Source organism: Spinacia oleracea, chromosome 4, assembly GCF_020520425.1.
Source record: "Spinacia oleracea cultivar Varoflay chromosome 4, BTI_SOV_V1, whole genome shotgun sequence".
NCBI classification, from domain to species: domain Eukaryota; kingdom Viridiplantae; phylum Streptophyta; class Magnoliopsida; order Caryophyllales; family Amaranthaceae; genus Spinacia; species Spinacia oleracea.
In genome coordinates, this window is record NC_079490.1 from 172667076 (window position 1) to 172673796 (window position 6721).

A 6721-nucleotide genomic window follows, 5' to 3' on the forward strand; every position below is an offset into this window, starting at 1 on the left:
CACTTCAAGTTGTGTTAAATGATTTTGTTTCCTACACAAAATCGAAATAATGTAGGTGTAATTGGTAAATTGTAAAATGGAGTCGTTAAACTAAATTTCATTACAAAGGGGTTGTAATTTGGGAAAATTATTCTACATGTTTGTGTGTATAATTTTGTGTATTTTTAAATATTTAATTACATGAACTAAGATGGAGTTATCTACTGCGAACGTTCGAGTGGACATTAAAGGAGATGATCAATTTATGTATATAGTCATATAGTTGTCCAAAAAGTAGTAATTATCCTAAATTGTACTATTCAGCTTCTGGTTTTGCAATTTACTGATAGATATTAGGAGATGATTACTAACTTTATTTTAAATTAAAATAATAACATTGCAGCTGAAACCAGAACAACATTGGGCACTATTCGACGAAAACATTATGGGGAGATTGATATTTCCACGTTTCACGTCTACGGAGGCAATGGAAATAGCTAAAGTTTGCAAAAAATGGAGAGAATTTGTCATGATTAAAATATTACATTGTGACGAAGTAATGGATGATACTTGGTAGGGCAACGACCTTGAAGTATACCGCGACTAAGGGTTTTATGAACACGTAGTAAAAAATTTGGCGGCTAGATTTTGCAATAACCCAATAATTTTTCTTACATATCCCATTTGCGGATTCATATGCTTGTAAAAGTATATTTTATTACACAACGTTTTCTGTTTCATTAACATGCATGAAAGGGTCAAATTAATATGACGTCAACTAAATAGGTCACAGTAAAATATAATTTCAACATCATTTGATATTAAAGTAACCACAATGTCAAATTTCGGTAAAAGAATAACTAAAAATAATCACGTAGTTCAAATTTGGGGAAGAAATAAGGGTAATGATGACACCCACAATGTACCTTCTGTCGATAAAATTAACTCTTACATTTGCGTATTTTGGAACTTATTATTGGTAATGGATGAATAATTTTCCATACACGACTAAAATTAAAAATAAGAGAGACAAATTAAAAACGGATAACTTTTTTTTAAAAGAATATACACAAATAAATAATTTACATTTATAATTTATGGAGTCAAAAAGTCAACAAGGCAATCACATCAACCTTTGTCTTCCCCATACTACCATACCTGTCTCAAAATTCAGACTACTTTACATGCAAAAACTAAGTTCATTTTCCTTTTACATATAATCAGAGTACACTCATTCTTACATCACACACCTCACAAACTCATTTCACAAAGCTCAAAAAAGAGAATCATTTCCTCTCTCTCTCCACAAACCAAACACGCCCAAATTTGAGTGAACTCATGGAACACCAACACCAACAAGAGCTTCCAGAAATGGCGAATTACAATTTGGGGCCAATCGTGGTATGGATCCAACCCTTCCTTTGTGTGTTTCGATTATTGTATACTAATTATGTTGTACTTAATTACTAATTTAAGTTCTTTTGATAACGAAATTGGAAGTGCTTGGTGTTGTTGGTCACGAAATAAGTTGTTTTGGTCACGAAATTGGAAGTGCTTGGTGTTGTTGGTGGTTGTTTGTGATGGGTGTTGGTGTTGGTGTGGGTGTAGGCGATGGTGATGGTGTTGTAAATGGTGGTCTTGTTTTTGCTATTCGTGTTGCTGTTCGAGTTGTACTAAGTTAGGATTGGTGTTTTTTGTCTTGTTTCTTACAACAATCCAACAGAATTAAGAGGTCACATGTTCAATTTTGGTAACTAAAAAGTATAATTCATCCATTTAATGTTTAAAACTAATTAGGGTTTGACTAAAAATTGGGATTCCATGTTTACATTATGAACAACTAATTCAGATCTGGACAATTTCATTCGCCAAAACTGGTTCTACTTCACATATTAATTTGCTAAAAAGGTAATTAGATTTAATCGAGATTAATTGATAATATGTGTTCTATTACAGAAATTAATTAATTGCCACTCATTTTACAATTGCTTTCAAAGTAAAAACAACATGTGAAATTGGTGACAACTATAATAATAAGTTGGTTAATAACAAAACGAACAAATGTTAAATACAAATGTATCAAAAAACGAACATATGTGTACATGACACTCTATGGTAATCTCAAAAACATCTCATTTTTTACACATTAGATAGTTCAACCATTAAATCTGCTTGCATCACATTTTACAACTAATTGCATCCCATTGTGAGTCATCTTGCTACCCTTTTGTTAAACAAATGCTACAACAAATGTGCAGCCGTTTGGACCGGGTTTTCGATTCAACCCAACAGACGAGGAACTAGTTCAGTGGTACCTCAAAAGAAAGATCACAGGAAAACCGTATGGTTGGGAAGCTATTACTCAAGTGGATTTCTACAACTACGAGCCGTGGGAACTGCCAACCCTATCACCGTTGGACTCAAGGGACAATTTGTGGTTTTTTTTTGTACCAAGAGGAGAAGAACGTAAGAGATTGACTAGGGATGGTCAATGGAAAGGTTCTGGAGCGACAAAATATGTGTTTCATTTGGGAACAATTGTCGGAGAAGTAAAAAACTTCTACTTCAAATGGGGTGAAGAACATACGCAATGGAGGATGAAAGAGTATTCCATTACCGGTGATGACGTTGGACACGATCATCACAAATATGTCATCTGCAAGCTTTACTACAACGGACCGTGGAACGAAAACCAATTCGTTGAGGAAGAATGGGTTCCACTCTTTGATCCTCCACAAGTCGCACAGAGCGAAGATAACGCAAACCACCAAAGTATGGCAAACAGTGACCATGCAGGTAACATGCAAATTTACCCCATGTTATGATACACATACTAAACAATTTCGTTATAAATTTAATATGGCAGGGTATCTAATTTAGCATTTCTTATTTTGTAGCGAGCTTCATCGAACTGGAAGAACAAGATCATTTGCACATGATTTTGGACTCGTTCATGCCCAAGTCTACATAAATTCAGTTCGATATAGTATTAACCGACTAATTGTTGTACGTAATTCCAATTGTGATGTGGAAACATTTTGATGTTAGATAACATTCAAACTAACGTATTAGGTTTATTGGTTGAATGTTTGTAACCACGTATATCACTGAAATTATAAGTAACATATTAATAGAAATGAAAATTTTAAACATGTTGATAGAACTACATAATATCACAAATTAATTTCAACAAAATATATATGATTCACATACCATAACTTATGAATTATAAAATAATTGAACGTACTGTATTCATTTCATTAGGTATAATTAAAAATATATTTCTTTTGCGTAACATTGGTAATTGATTTTTGATTTGTTTTAGTTAAAAATACGTGAACATTTCATAGTAGATGATAAAAATATTAGGTGAGATAACAATTTTGTAAACTATTTGCACCCATTTACTTGAAAACATTCAAAAAGAGTTGCACACAACTTGGAAGAAGAGAAAAATGTTCAAAAGGAGTGATGATTACCACCACGAAATCCATTTTTCCATAAAAAAAAACTATTACGCATGCATTTCCTGGTACTGTTTCTTATTAAAGTATGTTTAATATTCCATACTTGATTTATCTATACAAAATATAAATCACATAGAACATAAAATTAAAACATCTAATAACGAATAATCAGATAAATAAAAAATATTAAAAATATGGATTCTATCACAACAACCTTTGTCTTCCACCCTATTACCAAACCTCACTGTATACTCAATCAACTGTACATGCGAAAAATTGCTTCAGTCCACTGTTTTTTTTAGTCCGACCACCACACCTTTACCATAAAAGCTTCACCAACTCAACTTCATTCCTCACACCAAACAAACCAACACCTCTGTCTCTCTCTCACACATCACACGCGAAAAGAAAAAAATCTACCAACAATAACTATGGTCAATCAGATTTTGGGGGAGAACTTGGTTTGTATACTACCATTTCTTTGTCTAATTCATCAATTTTTTACTAGTTTTATGTTAATTTAAGTCGAAATTACGTGTGTTTCATTCGAATCTTTAGCTGCATGTTCCCTTTCATTATTCTTGGTGTTGATAATTTTGTGGTATTTTCTTAATGTTCTGAGTGTTGATCTGTTGTTGGTGGTGATGTATTCTGTTATTGTTGTTGATGTTACTCGATCTGTTGTTGGTGTTGGTCATGTTGTTGATCGATCTGTTGTTGGTGTTGGTCTTGTTGTTGATCGATCTGTTGTTGGTGTTCTTGTTGATCTTGTGTTCAATGTAGATGCTAGGAAGTAGAAATCAACATACTCATTTTCTTAGCTAATTAGGGTTTCCTAAAGTGGGATTACGTGAAGATATATTGACCACTTACAGTGGGATTACGTCGGTCCCACATAATGCTTAATTAGTCATCATTAGTTTATTTGTACTCATTACAATCGTAAAATATACAAATTACGACTGATTATTTAGGTTATAGGACCACATTTAACTACAATTTTTAACAACAAAACAACTAATTACGTCCTTTCTTTAACAAAATTCAAGTTAAAAAAAATAATAATAACTAAAACCCAGCAAAATTAGTGGCTATACAATAACTTTTACTAGATGCATAAGCTAATGAAAACAATTTTTACATGTGGGTTGTATACTTTCTTTTGATGTTGAGATTAGTTCAGAAAACTGCATTTATTTACAAATTATTAACTTGAAATACTATATATTTCGAAACCATAAATTATTTTTCGAGGAAGAAACGAAGTACATGGTTAGATGGAGTACGTCGTACACAACTGTGTCACTAATGTAGTAGCAAAATCACAACTTTTACGCGCAATTTTTATGCTAGGAAGTATATTGCAACGATTTAATCAACTAATTCGGGTTTTACTCTTAAGTAGTGTTGTAGTTGTTTGTCAACCTAATTATGTATTCTGCACAAATTTACAGAAGCTTGCACCTGGTTTGAGGTTCCACCCGACGAATGAGGAACTACTAGTGTGGTACCTAAAAAGAAAGATTAGAGAACAACCTTTAGGTTGCGAGGCAATTGCAGATATTGATTTCTACGCATACGAGCCATGGGAACTACCACATATGTCACCAATTGATTATGGGGAAAATGCATGGTTCTTTTTCGTACAAAGAGGAGGAGTGCGTAACAGATTGACGCCTAGTGGAGGCCAATGGAAAATCTCAGGTACGGCTATAAATGTGTTTAATTTGGGAACAATGGTAGGAGAAATCAAAAGTCTGTCGTTCAAATGGCGTGGAGAACATACGTTATGGAGGATGAAAGAGTACCACCTTACAGACAATGACCTAGGAGAAGAACAAGGAAGTTACGTCATATCCAAGGTTTACTCCAAAGGACCGTGGATCGAACATCAGTTTAGGGAGGAAGAGTGGGCAGCAATCTTTAACCCCCCACAAGCCGCACCGAACGCACAAAACGTAATCAACCAAGAAATTGAAAACACTAACAATGCAGGTAACATGCAAATTAACCCTCGTATTATGATACTCATAACAAACATTCTCAGTATGACTTTCATATGATATCTAATTTAGCAATTGTAATTTTGTAGCAGGCCCTGCCCAAGATGTTGAGTTGAATTACATGGATATGGAAGATCAAGATTTTGTAAACAATGTGCTCGCCTCGTTCATGAACTACGGATGCTTGTGATGCTACAAACATTCTGATCGACTTAGCAATAACCGAGTTTTTGTTGTTAATTTTTAAACTAATGCTATGGACAACATCAACATGTTGCATACATTAAAGTAACGTATTAAGTATGTTGCGTGAATGTTTGACAATCTTACACTTGGAACAATAACGACTCAATCCCGTAAAAATACACACACGTTTGCAATAACCAAACTCCAAAACATATAATGTAGCAAACAACGGATTGAGTGGTAATGGATTAAATAGGTTCATTATCAATTCATAAAAAAATACATATCCTCATTTATATTACAACTAAATCTTTACACTAACTACAGTTTATACACAATTTATTTTAAGAATGTTTCTTGTATACAATTTAATAAATCAACGATTTCCTTTATATACAATATAATTTACATTGTATTGTAAAGATAATGGAACCGAACATATACAATTCCTATGCAAAACCAACAATGGCTTCGGCCTCACGTCACAATGGTCACAACTACAACATTAACATAGAGCATTGCTTACACGAAGGTCAAGGGTTCGAGTACTGGCTTGAGCATAATAAAACGCGCAATTCACTTCTTCCCTACCAACCCCCCACCCTTTTTTTTTTTGCTCCATTTTTATCCAATTGTCCAGAATTTTTCGCTCCATCTTTTTCCAATTCAATCCAATTTGTGAACAACAAACCATGTTTTTTATTTGCAAACTTAAACAAAACATTGATAAAATTAGGGAATACTATCACTTATTAGGAAAAAAATATGCAAAATTAAACCAAATCCAACATTGGAAATATCGACATAGAAATTACAATTTCAAAGGAATTACTCCATTGACATAGATGATAAAACGATGAAGAAGGAGAATTCAAAACAAAGATCTTTTACTGGAAAATCAAAACAAACGAAACATAACAGATATGCAACAGTAAACCAAAACCAATATTGGAAATATCGACATAGAAATTACAATTTCAAAGGAATTACTCCATTGACATAGATGATAAAACGATGAAGAAGGAGAATTCAAAACAAAGATCTTTTACTGGAAAATCAAAACAAACGAAACATAACAGATCAACT